Source organism: Heterodontus francisci, chromosome 35 (assembly GCF_036365525.1).
Source record: "Heterodontus francisci isolate sHetFra1 chromosome 35, sHetFra1.hap1, whole genome shotgun sequence".
NCBI lineage: Eukaryota > Metazoa > Chordata > Chondrichthyes > Heterodontiformes > Heterodontidae > Heterodontus > Heterodontus francisci.
In genome coordinates this window covers 18,764,729-18,779,558 of record NC_090405.1, presented here as the reverse complement: position 1 = coordinate 18,779,558, position 14,830 = coordinate 18,764,729, and the positions used below count along the sequence as shown (strand labels likewise).

At 44.0% G+C, this 14,830-nt stretch overlaps 1 non-coding gene across 1 annotated transcript; it reads left to right on the top strand.

The window, feature by feature from the left end:
* Positions 1 to 13,206: 13,206 nt before the first annotated feature.
* On the top strand, positions 13,207 to 13,288 carry trnas-gcu (transfer RNA serine (anticodon GCU)). Its single transcript has one exon. It is a non-coding gene; the product is annotated as a tRNA-Ser (tRNA).
* The last annotated feature ends 1,542 nt before the right edge of the window (positions 13,289 to 14,830 follow it).

Sequence of the window (14,830 nt, the reverse complement as noted above, 5' to 3'; positions counted from 1 at the left end):
TTTACCCCTGAGATCTTCTAGTGTTCCTGCACACTGAAACCTTACAAGATCCCTACTTTTAACCCCTGGATGGCCATCACACCACCATGTAAAATAATAATTGGTCCTAGCTGTTGCTAGGTACATTTAATTAGTTCTTAATAATGTCTTCCACTAACAGCCACCTGTCCTCAGAATCTCAGACATGAGTACAATGGAGTGGTTTCACACTGTCTCCCAATCTGATCTGAAACAAGTTTCCTGTTCATTAAATCTAGACTCTTGAAGGTCACGATGTACCATACCATGGGTTTTATCAGGGGTCCAAGAAAGGTCCATTGTTTGAATACATTTAGCTGAAACTGTCCTTTCCCACAAAGACACAGAAACTCACAGTAATTAGATTGAACTAACTTTAAATGAAAACCCATTCTCTCTAAAATGTTTATTGATTCATTAATTATAACTCAATCAAGGTTCATTACTTTTACAATCATCTGTTTCAGGATGGGTAGCTACTCATTAATTATACAGGATATAAACGTTAGTACTGAACACAAAATGGTTCCTTTGGTCATGTGTTCATTATAAAATGGCTTTCTTAACGTTGTTAGTTATGACAATGGATACATGATAAAAATGGTCAAGTTAAACTGAGATCGAACTACCCAAGCTTACCTCCATCCTCCAGTCCTCTGGCATCATTCCCATATTCAAGGAGGATTGAAAGATTGTGGTTCGAGTCTCTGCTATTTCCACCCTGACTTCCCTCAGCAACCCAGGATGCAGCCCATCCAGACCGGGTGACCTGTAGACAGGTGTGAGCACTGCTAACCTTGTAATTGTCTCCTCTTTATCTATTTTCATCCCCTCCAAATTCTCCACTTCCTCCTCCTTTACTGTGACATTTGCAGCACCCGTTTGTTTTGTGATGACAGATGAAATGTACTTAATTAGTACCTCAGCCACACCCTCTGCCTCCACAGGATCTCCTAATTGACCCACCCTTTCATTGACTGTCCATATGTTGGTAAAAGACTTCAGTGTTCCCAGTTATGTGACCTGCTAATCTTTTCTCATACATTCTCTTGCTGATCTCATTTCCTTTTTCAGCTCTCCTCTGTACTTTCTGTATTCTGCTTGTTTCTCTACTGCATATGAATCCTCACATGATTTTTCAGTGAATGATTTTTGAACTATTTTGTAAAAGGATTTAGTTTAGTAAATTTCTCCCTAGCTCCCCTCATGGTCAGGCAGAAAGTTTATCTGCTGTGTTTTCAAACAGCAACAGCTTTATTTGAAAAGTCATGATGACAGGATTCCGGGTTTTAATCCAGTCACAAATCTGGTTCTGATGTCTTGTGGCTCCAGCTGTCACATGACCTGTCAGAGGATGACCTCATAATTGACCCAGTCATGGAGCTGTGGGTTGATGTTTAAATTGCTTCAAAATAATTTTCCAGAAGGACAATCAAAATGAATCGATATATAAAAGGTAGATTTTGTGAATTTGTGCTCCCAGTGGAAATTCCTGCAGAGTCTGCTGGTTTTCATATCCCCAATTCCCCACAGGAAGCTCTGTGCTCGGAGTCTGTATTCATTACATCAACATTATACAGAATCATTTCATGGGAGACCCCAGTGTGAATTGTAGACAGGTGGGTCAGTTTTAACTTTCAAAGTAACACAGAAGCAAAATACTGCAGATTTTGGAAATCTGAAATAAAAACAGAAAATGCTGGAAATACTCAGCAGGTCTGGCAGCATCTGTGGAGAGAGAGACAGAGTTAACGTTTCAGATCTGTGATCTTTCATCAGAACTGGGCTGAAATTGTCTGAGGGACTGCGATTGTGGAATCAATTTCAGGGTCAAAGACATTGTACTTGGTAAAGATAGGAAGATGGAGATTATTAAGTACAGTGCAAAAATACAGATGCTTTTACATTATTTTAATCAAAATTGATTTAAACTTTGTGCTCATGAATCCTATCTTTTGATCACAATGACACTGATAACAATGGAAAAAGCAAGACTTGCATTTCACGACCACAGGACATTGCAAACCCTTTTACAGCCAATGAAGGAAGGACTTTTCAAGTGTAGTCACTCAACAGTACAATAGAGTACCCTACAATAAAGATGTATAAGATTCTCACCACACAACTGCCAGACAATGACCATCCCAAACAAGAGAGAATCTAACCATCTCCCTTTGATATTCAATGGCATTACCATCGCTGAATCCCCCACTCTCAACAACCTGGGGGTTACCATTGAGCAGAAACTGAACTGCAGTAGCCATATAAATATTATGGCTACAAGAGCAGGTCAGAGACTAGGAATCCTGCGGCAAGTAACTCACCTCCTGACTCCCCAAAGCCTGTCCACAAGTCAGGAGTGTGATGGAATACTCTCCACTTGTCTGGCTGGGTGCAGCTCCAACAATACTCAAGAAACTCAACAGGACAAAGCAGCCCGCTTGATTGGCACCCCATTTACAACATTCATGCCCTCCATCACTGGCACACAGTGGCAGCAGTGTGTACCATCCACAAGATGCACTGCAGCAATGTGCCAAGGCTCCTGAGACAGCACCTTCCTAACCCGTGACCTTTATCACCTAGAAGGACAAGGGCAGCAGATGCATGGGAACACCACAACCTGCAAGTTCCCCTCCAAGCCACACACCATCCTGAATTGTAACTGTATCACCGTTCCTTCACTGTTGCTGGGTCAAAATCCTGGAACTCTCTTCATAACAGCAGCACATGGACTGCAGTGGTTCAAGAAGGCAGCTCAGCACCACCTTCTCAAGGCAATTAGGGATGGATAATAAATGCTGGCCGAGCCAGCGACACCCACCTCCCATGAATGAATTAAAAAAATGATAATATCCTGTAATCCTCCAAAGTAGAAAATACAGATGGAAATGAAAAATAATAAAACACAGTCAGCATGGATTTCATAAAGAAAGACTTGATTAACCTTATCTTTGAAAAATCAACAGCAAGAGTAATATAGCAGATGTAGAAGAGTTTAAGTTAATAAAGCCTCATCTATTTATGTGCTTGAACCATCAAATTGTGGGTTAACAAACAAACATACTAACTGACAGAGCTGCATGTTGTTCTTTCTAAATTACCCTAAAGTAGGGTGTTAATGAGTTAAAGCTTCAGGTTGCTGCAACCAGAATAGCCATTGTCCACTATCAGTTTTACTGTTATAAATAAAGATGGAACATTCATCGTGAATCTATAGAAACAGTCTGGTCCTGCACACTGCAGACACATCCACGTCATCACCAACCAGCTCTCCTATAATTGGTGCAGTTATTTGACTTTGCCCCATTCGCTCCATGGAATTACTTTTAAAAGATTTTAAATTACAAGCAGTTTTGTCAATGTTCAGCCTTTGAGAAGAAATCATTCCCTGGCCACAGAGGAGAGAGCATTAAATATAAAACTGTAGACTACCAGGTAACACAGTGAAAGCTGATCAGCTAATCTATAATTACTTACATTTCTTAATTTTGCTCTTGCTATTCGGTTTTTCATCATTTTCAGCTCCTGACAGTGGATATTATTGTGATTAAATGTGAAAAGATGCACTGTGTCTCAGCCCCGGTATATTGACTCTTTCTCTGTACAGTGCTGTATACACTCAGATACTGACAGTGTCTCTCCCTCACTCAACTTTCCAGCCCTGACGGTGCAGAAAGCGCTGCTCAAAGTTACACATTCTGACTGTTTGCAGTTGATTAGTGAGAGATTATTAACGTATCCTTCTGCAGCGCTGCCTCGGTTAATAACAGCAGATTGAAGTCACATTTCAGATACAGAAACAGACGCATCAATTATTCACTCTTTCCCAGAGTGAGTGAGGCCGGGACAAGCAGCAACATTCCGGCCCCACACTCTGCAATTACCCAGCACCAGCGGAAAGCAGTGAATACAGATTCAATCAGTGGGTTAATGTCCATTACAGGGATGCAAGATTCCACAGCCCAGGATAAACATCCCCATACACCGAGAACAAGCTCAGGAAAACCCGGGGGAGTTAATATCCCAGTCACTGAGCATTCCAGCAACATTGAACAAGTTCCTGAACTGAGTGAACCTTTCAAAGTACAGAAGTGAGGACGAGGTCAAAAAGGTCTGAACAGTTGAGGTGACTGAGCGGTTTCAGCTTCGCTGTTCAGGTTGCAGCTTTCACTGGAGGCATGTGTTTAAATCCCACTTCTGACAACTTGATTTTCAGTTACTTTGCAGAGCTTCCTTGAAGGTTTGAGGTAGAGTAAATACTGAGGAACTGTTTCTAACTGCTGAAAGGTCAATAACCGAAGGTTATAGATTTAAGGTGACTCACAAAACCAGAAGGAACTTGAGGAAAAATCGATTTCTGCAACATGTGGTTAGGATTTCAGTTATGTGGATAGATTGGAGAAGCTGGGGTTGTTCTCTTTAGAGAGGAGATTTGATAGAGGTGTTCACAATCATGAGGGGCCGTGACAGACCCGATAGAGAGAAACTGTTGGTAGAAGGATTGAGACTCAGGTAAAAGCTGTGGCTCAGTTGGTCACACTCACCTCGAAATCACAAGCTTCTGGGTTCAGATTTCACAGCTGACACTCCAGTGCAGCACTGAGGGTGTTGAAGGTGCTGCCTTTCAGGTGTGATGTTAAACCAAGACCTGGTCTGCATGTTTGGGTGAATGTAAAAGATCCCATGCTGCAATTTCAAACAAGTGAAGAGCAATTCTCCCTGGTGTTGTGATCAATATTTGCCCCTCAATCAGATCAGTTGGTCATTATCACATTGCTGTTTGTGGGTATTAGCTGCTGCATTTCTGACATTACAACAGTGATTACACTTCAAAAGTATTTCATTGTCTACAAAGTGCTTTGATATGTCCAGTGGTCTTGAAAGATGCTATATAAATGCAAGTCTTTTCTTTCTTTATCACAACACATTGCTGTGTAAACAATGGTTCTTCATGTCACCTCTGGTTCTTCTGCCAATCACCTGATATCTGTGTCCTCTGCTTACTGACCCTTTTACCACTGGAAACAGTTTCTCCTGATTTAAACTATTGAAGAACTTCATGACTTTGAACAAATGTGTCAAATCTTTTCTGAATTTTCTCTGCTGCAAGGAGAACAACCCCAGCTTCTCCAATCTCTCCACATAACTGAAATCCCTCACCCTGCTACCATTGTGGTAAATCTCTTTTTTATTCTTTCATGGGATGTGGGCACTGCTGACACAATGTGATTCCTGTCAACGCAGCATCGGACTGTGCCAAGCTGTGCATAGGCACAGCTACATCTTGCCAGGATTAAGTGGCACATGTGGAGGATGATGTCATTGCGCAGCGCCAACATCATCGCATATCCGCGCTTGGTCCATCTTCGCACATGTGCGCTAAAGCGTCATCAGGTATCCAGCCCCTCACTCAGCTGGAGGAAGCGGCTGAATAGGAGACTTTGAGGCTGGAGCTCTCCCCCCTCGGCAACTCGCTCCAGGCCTCGACGCTTCCTCCCCTCAGCCGCTCGCTCTACACCTCGATGCTCCCCTGGAAAATTGTTCCCCACTCGCGTCATCCAGCTCTATGGCCGCTTGCTCTCTGCCCCCCAACCCCCACTCCAGCCGCTAGCTCTAGGCCGTGACACTTCCCTCCTCTAGGCCACTCACTACTCACTCCTACGTCACACTTTGCAGCCCACCTTGCTTCTTCGGGCGACGCGTGGAGACTGGACAAACGTGGGAGCAAGTGGCCGAGAGAAGGGAAGCAGCGCAGCCGAGAGCTAGCGGCTGGAGGGGAGGGGGGGTGGGGAGTGAGCGAACGACTGGAGAATGGGGTGACATGATCGGGAGATAATCGGCCAGGGAAGTAGGGGGGGGAGCAGCGAGGTCTGGAGTGAGCGACTGTGGAGGGTGGAAGCGGCCGGTGCGAAGGAGGGGGAGAAAGCGAGTTGTGCCACCTAGTGGTTGCGTTGTCAGCAAACGCAGCCTTTATTGTCCATCCTTAATTGCCCTTGAGAAGGTGGTGGTGAGCTGCCTTTTTGGAGCTGCTGCAGTCCATGTGTTGTACGTAAACCCACAGTGCTGTTAGGAAGGGAGTTCCAAGATTTTGATCCAGTGACAGTGAAGGAATGGTGATATAGTTCCCAGTCAGGACAGTGTGTAACTTGGAGGGGAGCTTGCAGATGGTGGTGTTCCCATTCATCCAATGTCCTTCTAGGTGGTTGAGGTTGGGGGTTTGGAAGGTGCTGTCGAAGGAGGCTTGGTGAGTTGCTGCAGTGCATCTTGTAGATGGTACACACTGCTGCCACTGTTCACTGGTGGTGCAGGAAGTGAATATTTAAAGTAGTGGATGGAGTGCTGATCAAGTGATCTGCTTTGTCCTGGATGGTGTTGAGTTTCTTTGGTGTTGTTGGAGCTCCACTCATCCAGGCAAGTGGGGAGTATTACATCACACTCCTGACTTGTGCCTTGTAGATGGTGGACAGGAGGTGAGTTACTTGCAGCAGAATTCCCAGCTTCTGACCTGCTCTTGTAGCTACGGTATTTAAATGACTGATCCAATTCAGTTTCTGCTCATTGGTAACCCCCCGGATGTTGATTGTGAAGGATTCAGCAATGGTAATGTCATTGACTGTCAAGGGGAGATGGTTAGATTCACTCTTGTTGGAAATGGTCATTGCCTGGCATTTTTGTGGCGTGCATGTTACTTGCCACTTATCAGTCCAAGCCCAATCTTGCCCAGGTCTCTCTACATGTGGACACGGATTGCTTCAGTATCTGAGGAGTTACTAATGCAACTGAACATTTTGCAATCATCAGTGAACATTTCCACTTCTGACCTTATGATGGAAGGAAGTTTATTGATGAAGCAACTGAAGACGGTTGGGGCCGAGGACACGACCCTGAGGAACTCCTGAGCGATGTCTGGTACTGAGATGATTGGCCACCAACAACCAGCACCATATTCCTTTGCGCAAGGTATGCCTCCAACCAGTGGAGATTTTTCTCCTTGATTGCCATTGACTTCAATTCTGCAAGGGTTCCTTGATGCCCTTGGCAAGAGCAGTCACTGTCACCTCACCTCACCTCCCGAATTCAGCTCTTCTGTCCATATTTGGGCCAAGGCCATAATGAGGTCAGGAACTAAGTGGCCCTGGCGGAACCCAAAATGAGCATTGGTGAGTAGGTTATGGCTGTGTAAGTGCTGCTTGATAGCACTGTCAACGACACCTTCCATCACTTTACTGATGATCAAGAGGAGGCTGATCGGGCAGGAATTGACCGGGTTGGATTTGTCCTGCCTTTTGTATACAGAACATACCTGGGCAATTTTCCACATTGCTGGGTAGATGCCAGTGTTGTAGCTTGGCGGGCGGCGTGGCTAGTTCTGGAGCACAAGTCTTCAGCACTGCAGCCAGGATGTTGTCAGTATCCAGAGCCTTCAGCCATTTCTTGATATCATGTGGAGTGAAGTGGATTTAGCTGAAGATTGGCACCTGTGATGCTGGGGACCTCAGGAGGAGGCCGAGATTGATCATCTACTTGGCACTTCTGGCTGAAGATGGTTGCAAATGATTCAACCTTGTATTTTGCACTGATATACTGGTCTCCCTTATCATTAAGGATGGGGATATTTGTGGAGCCTCGTCCTCCTGTTAATTGTTTAATTATCCACCACCATTCAGGACTGGATGTGGCAGGACTGCAGAGCTTTGATCTGATCTGTTGGTTGTGAGATCACTCAGCTCTGTCTATTGCATGCTGCTTCCGCTATATGACATGCAAGTAATCCTGTGTTGAAGCTTCACTCATTTTTAGGTCTGCTTGGTGCTGCTCCTGACATGCCTTCCTGCACACTTCATTGAACCACTATTGCTCCCTTGGCTTGATGGTAATGGTAGAGTGAGGGATATGCCAGGCCATGAGGTAACATATTGTGTTTAAATACAATTCTGCTGCTGCTGATGACCCACAGTGCCTCATGGATGTCCAGTTTTGAGCTGCCAGATCTGTTCATTTCTTCCCTCAGATATAATTGAAAAAAAAATTCTGAAGAAATGCATGAACTAAATAAAAAGGAGAGAGAAATAAATACTGACAAAATGGATGGCAGAATTTGGAAGGTAAAAAGATTTCAGTTTTATTATTGATGAGTGAGAGGAATATATCACACTTTGGGGCTTCTGGAAGTGGATTTACTGATAATCTGGGGAATTGATAGGAAGCTGCTTCATAGTTGGTGGAACAAATTCCCGCCCTTGGGGTGGAGCCAACAGCAGCATCCGTCCAATAACAGACAGAGTAGAAGTACTGTATCAGGCCTTGTTAACTCAGTTGGTAGAGCATGAGACTTTTAATCTCAGGGTCTTGGATTTGAGACCCTTGTTGTGTGGTTGTTCTTCCCTTTTTCAGTCTTCATCAGCAGAGAGTTCAAGGATTGTTTGAAATTAAATTCAACAACATCACCAGATTTCAACTACTCCCACCCCGCCCCCTCCCAGTGTAGTTGACAGGACTCTCAACCTCTGCCTTCCCCCTTCCCCTCCCTCCCAGATCTGCGACAGGGTTCCCCTTGTCCTCACTTTCCACCCCACCTGCCTCCACATCTAAAGGATCATCCTCCACCATTTCCGCCACCTCCAGCGTGATGCCACCACCAAATGCATCCTCCCATCCCCTGTCAGCATTCTGAAGGGATTGTTCCCTCCGCGACACCCTGGTCCACTCCTCCATTACCCCCAATACCTCGTCCCCTTCCCAAGGCACCTTCCCATGCAATCGCAGGAGATATAATACCTGCCCTTTTCCCTCCTCTCTGCTCATTATCTAAAGCCCCAAACACTCCTTTTAGGTGAAGCAGCGATTTACTTGTACTTCTTTCAATTATGTATACTGTATTCACTGCTCACAATGCGGTCTCCTCTAAACTGGGGAGACCAAATGCAGATTGGATGGAACACCTCTGCTCAGGCCGAAAGCATAATCCTGAGCTTCGGGTTGCTTGCCATTTCAACACTCTCCCCTACTCTCATGTCAACACTTCTGTCTTTGGCCTGTTCCAGTGTTCCAGTGAAAATCAACCCAAGCTCGAGGAGCAGCACCTGACCTTTTGATTCGGCACTCTACAGCCTTGTGGATTGAACATTGTGTTCAATAACATCAGAGCATGACTGGTGTCAGGCAACCACAAGCATTAACACACTTTGTCCCAGGACAGCTTTGTTATTTAATCTCTCCTGCCCTCTGCCCTATCAAACACCTTCCCCTTTGTTCTCTCCCACATGCCCCTCCCCTTCACTTGTTTAAAACCTAATTCTTTTCTAACCTGTGTCTGTTCTGATGAAAGGTCACAGACCAGAAATGTTAACTCCGTTTCTCTCACCACAGATGCTGCCAGAGCTATTGAGTATTTCCAGTACTTTTTGTTTTCATTTCAGATTTCCAGCATCTGCAGTATTTTGCTTTTATTGTGTCAGAAAGTCTTTCCTTGATTCAGGACTCTTACCTCTCTCCAGAATCTCTCTGCTAAAGATTGAACTTTATCTCATTTCACTCACAGCTCAGGGTCAGTGTGGCACAGTGGGACTTCTGGCTGTCTCCCACTTCACAGTCCATCAGTACTGAGAAAACAATGGGGAATATTACTCACATGTTGTGTTCTGTAAATTTTTACAAACACTTTAATGTATATATTGTCTCCCAAAGCAGTGACAGAATGCTGGCTTTGGTGTGTTGTTGAAATAGCTTTGTTGAGTTCGTGCTGTACTAACAGTTAAACAGTTCTTGGTTCAATACCAGGTTTTGGCACTTTCAACCTCTCCTGTGTCTTTTTCTTTGGCTCCAATTGTCAAGCTGCATGATTTACTCTGAAATTAGCACCAGAGAACCAAGGCACCAGCGAGCATGAGGAGCTGAAATTAGCACAGATCAAATCCACTTAATATTTCTGACTGAAGATGGTTGCAAATGCTTCAGCTTCATCTTTTGCACTGACGTGCTCAGCACCACCATCATTGAGGATGTGAATGTTTTTGGAGCCTCCTCATCTTGTTAGTTATTTAATTATCCACCACCATTCACAACTGGATGTGGCAGGACTGTGGAGCTGTGATCTGATCCTGAGGGAGATATCCGTGTGTGGAGTGGCGGGATGTATGGAGAGTGATCCTGAAGAGGGTGCCCGAGCCTGGAGTGGAAGCTTTCCGTGGAGGTACAGGAGTAGGTCATTCAGCCCCAGTGTTTTATAAAGGTTTAGCATAACTTATTTGCTTTTACTCTATGCCTCTATTAATAAAGCCAAGTGTCCTGTTTGCTCTTAGCAACCTTTTCAAACCTTGATCAAAAAAGATTGGTGTCCATTGTCTCATTCTTCCTCCTAAACTGTATCACTTCACAAGTCTCTGTGTAAAATGTTATCTGTTGTGTGAAAGCCCATTTTACCAGTGTGTTTAAGTTCCTCTGAAGTGTGTTACTGTCACTGGCATAGGATGAAATTCACGAGCATTCTTTGATGCTATCTCCGTGGAAAGAGCAATCTTACACACTAGCTCAAATTGGGATTTTGTGTGTTTAGTATCTTTCCTCATCCACCAATATAAGCACAAATCTGTCTCATAATGTACGGTCTAAGAATGTGCCAATGTTGCAATGTGGTGATAAATTCTTCAATGTCACAATGTACTCACCAACTGTTTCACTACTTTTCTGTTTTCTGGATCCAAGTTTGTAGCTTTCCGCGATCTCTAGTGGCTTAGGGTTGAGCCTCACTTCAACGAAGAAACGGAAAATTATGATTTAAAGATTACACTGTCAATCATTCACATCTCTGTCTTCTCCTGAACTTCGAGTTCAAATTTGTTTGTGAAGTTGAGTCACACGTTAAGACAGCACAGTCTTTGTCTTTGTGAAGGAAGTGATTTGGGAATGGCTGGTTGAAACTGTCCCTTCTTGCACAGAAATTCAGTGCAAATACTTGATCACTCACAATTTCCTTGAGAGAAATTTGTTCACAATCGCATTCGACACAGAAACTGCCTCAGCATTAATCTCACTGAAGCAGAATGTGACCGTGTTGTATGTTTCAGAATGTTGTTGCCGTTATTTGTCGCTTTTAACCAAGACTGCGAGACAGGGCAAGGTTGATCCGAGGTTGGAATATATTATCATTCAGGAGCAAGAAAAATCAAAAGGAACAAAATAAGAAAACCCAGTCTCCAGATTTGAGAATCTGTAGATCCGCTTTGGGAAAGTGAATCAGAGCAGAAGGAAGGGTGAACTGTCCAGAAGAGAGATGAAGATACAGCTCAGTCAACACGTTCCCCTGGTTTATGATGCTGGAACATTCCTCACACAGAAATGATTCAACCCAATGACAAACATTCTTACAGCTGATAATTTATGCTACTGATTTAAGGACTGTCTCATGTGGTTACCGAGTGACGACGAGAAGATATTAAACTTTGTTCTATTCAATCTAGCTGTGATAAAGTTTGAATTTTTCTCCCTTTTATAAACAGTATTTGAAGGGTCTCGGTAACAATGTTCAGTGTTGATGAGAGTGGGGTCTGGGTGAGAAGCTGCTGAGTGTGACAGGGTCAGGACTGGATGCAGGAAGTTCTCTGACAGTCTCCCTCTATCTCTCTAATGGGTTTGAGTTGATTTACGACTGATAGCTTTTATTTTACTTTTCTTATTTAGAGAGATAGCCCCTTCGGCCCACCGAGTCTGTGCCAACCAGCAACCACCCATTTATACTAATCCTGCATTAATCCCATATTCTCTACCACATCCCCACCATTCTCCTACCACGTACCTACACTAGGGACAATTTACAATGGCCAATTTACCTATCAACCTGCAAGTCTTTTGGAGGTGGGAGGAAACCAGAGCACCCGGCGGAAACCCACACAGACATAGGGAGAACTTGCAAACTCCACACAGGCAGTACCCAGAACTGAATCCTGGTCGCTGGAGCTGTGAGGCTGCGGTGCTAACCATTGCGCCACTGTGCTGCTGTTGGTGTTTTGATAAATGAAGGAAGTTCCCTCCACCCATTTTTTTTGGACAGACAGTGTGGTATAAGGATGTAAAGGGTTAATGCTGAAGATAGTGGGATCAACTCCTCCCACTGTCAGAGTGATGATGGAACAGTCACATGAGATGAAGTTTGGGAGAAGAGAGAGCAGCACCAAGGATGCTAGCTTAGCAGGCTTGATGAGTGTGTATAGAGTATTGTGCAAATTAGAAAAGAGTTGTTAGTTCTTTCAGCAGGAACTGTGTCCAAAAAATATCGAGAAACTCACAATTTTATTATTCAGGAGTCGGAACACAGATATTAATTCCAAGTGACAGTTCTGGGACCAATTAACAAAAAAAGTAGAGAATAATATTGCTCACTGATTGAAATCCCCCAGTGAGGAGACAGTTAAACAGGTGATCTTTTGGGGCATCCTTCGATCCAAGGTTTCAGCAACATTTAATCTCCCTTTTTGGTGAAATTCTCTGTTATTTGCAACTTTTTTTTATCAGCTTTGATGGGCGAGTGAAAAAACTGAAAAGATTGAACAGTTCACCCTTTCTTTTCTTCCTTCTTCTCTTCTTTCCATCAGTTTCTCTTTTCTGTCCCAGATCACTATAATGATGAGAATCCCAATTTAATCTGCTGTTTCTGGTGTTTTATCCATTCCAATCAAAATTTCAACATTCCAATCAAATCTATTTGTTATTCCACAGTGTCTCTCCATGTGTTTTATTCTGTTGTATTCTCTCACAGTCTGTTTGAGGATCAATGTTACATCTCACTCTCTGTTCTGGTGAAGATCAGAAGCAGTGATATCTGTTTACACCACCCGACAAGTCAGCCTGATGCTGTGCCTCGCTGATCATGTGGGGTTAAAGCAATTCTTCCAGTCAGTTAGTTCAGTTGTCATTTCATGAGAAATTCGGTCATCATGACTTCGTCAGTGACCTAATAGTTCAGGTGTCTGAGTGATGTTAATCATGATGTGTTGAAATGTTTGTATGTTCCAGTCTTTCCGTGGTGGGTTTTCACACTGAGTAGAAACGTGTTGGACATGGTCTGGAAATGTTTCACACCGCTCCATTCCCAACTTCATTTACTTACAGAAGATATATTTCCATCATTCCACAGCTGGCTGCACAGCCAGAAGCTGTGCTGAAGGTGACAGCTATGCCTCTGCAACTGACAAGGTGGCCGAGAGGTTAAGGTGATGGACTGCTAATCCATTGTGCTTTGCACACGTGGGTTCGAATCCCATCCTTGTCGCTAGTTTATGAGCTGTTTCGTGCATTATTTATGTTGGGTGAGCTTATTTGTAAAGTCAGCCTCGAAACCTGTTCTTGTCAATGTCCAGACAGTGATTCCAGAATTTGTTATACTTTATTAAAATTGAGACAGACAATTGGAATTCTTCACCCAAACTGCACTGGAATGAAGATCAAATAGGGATCACGAAACGGAGCAGGATTTTTCCTCCCCTCCTTCCTTCCATCATTACTTTCTCTGGATTTGCACCAAGTGAAAGACAAATGGGAAAAGCAAATGGCGAGGGAGCAGATGCAGAAAATTATCCTTTGGCAAGAAATTTATTTTCAAATCTTCTTGATAGATTAAGTGAGTGAGCAATGCTTTGGCAGATGGAGTTTAAAATGAGGGGTCATCGACTACCGACGATAGATCAGAGTGTTTTTTTGTAAGAGGTGAGATGTTAGAAACGGCGGAGGAGCAGAGACCCGAAATACTGAATTAATAAAAGCTCGTGGACTGGTAGAAAATAATGTGAAAAGTGAACAGAATATGAAGATTGGAACTCATGTTGCAGTGATATAAAGCTCTGTGCTCCTGAAGTAAATGTCCAAGCCCAGATTGTGGGGAATCTGTGGAGAGTGATTTGGTTTTTATTCATTCTTGGGTGTGAGTATCGCTGATAAGGCGAGCATTTATTACCCATTCCTATTGCCGTTGAGAAGGTGGTGGAGAGCTGCCTTCTTGAACTGATGCAGTCCATATGGTGCAGGAACACCCACACTGCCGTTGGGGAGGGAGTTCCAGGATTGTGACCCAACAACAGTGAATAAATGGCGATATCGTTCCAAGTCAGGATGGTGAGTGACTTGGAGGGGAACCTGCAGTTAGTGAGTTCCCATGCATCTGCTGCCCTTGTCCTTCGAGGTGGTAGTGGTCACGAGTTTGGAAGGTGCTGTTGAAGGATACTTGGCGAGTTGCTGCAGTGCATATGGAGATGGTACACACTGCAGCCACTGTTTACTGGTTGTGGAGGGATTGAATGTTTAAGGTGGCGGGTTAGGTGCCGATCAAGTGGGCTGCTTTGTCCTGGATGGTGTTGAGCTTCTTGAGTGTTGTTGAGTGGGATGTATTCCATCACACTCCTGACTTGTGCCTTGTAGATGGTGGACAGGATTTGGGGTGTCAGGAGGTGAGATACTTGCTGCAGAATTCGTAATCTCTGACCTGCGCTTATAGCCACAGCATAGATGTGACTGGTCCAGTTACGTTTCTGGTCAAGATATTGATGGTGGGGGAATTAACGATGATAATGCTTCTGAATATCAAAAGGTAGATTTTTTTTCTCTCTCATTGGAGATGTTCACTGCTTGGCACTTGTGTGGCCAGAAGATTGCTTGCCACTTATCAGCTCAAGCCTGAATGTTGTTCAGGTCTTGCTGCTTGCAGGCACAGACTGCTTCAGTATCTGAAGAGTTGTGAGTCATCATCTAACATTCCCACTTCTGACTCATGTTGAAGAGAAAGTCGTCAATGAAACAGCTGGGATGTTTGGGTCTAGGA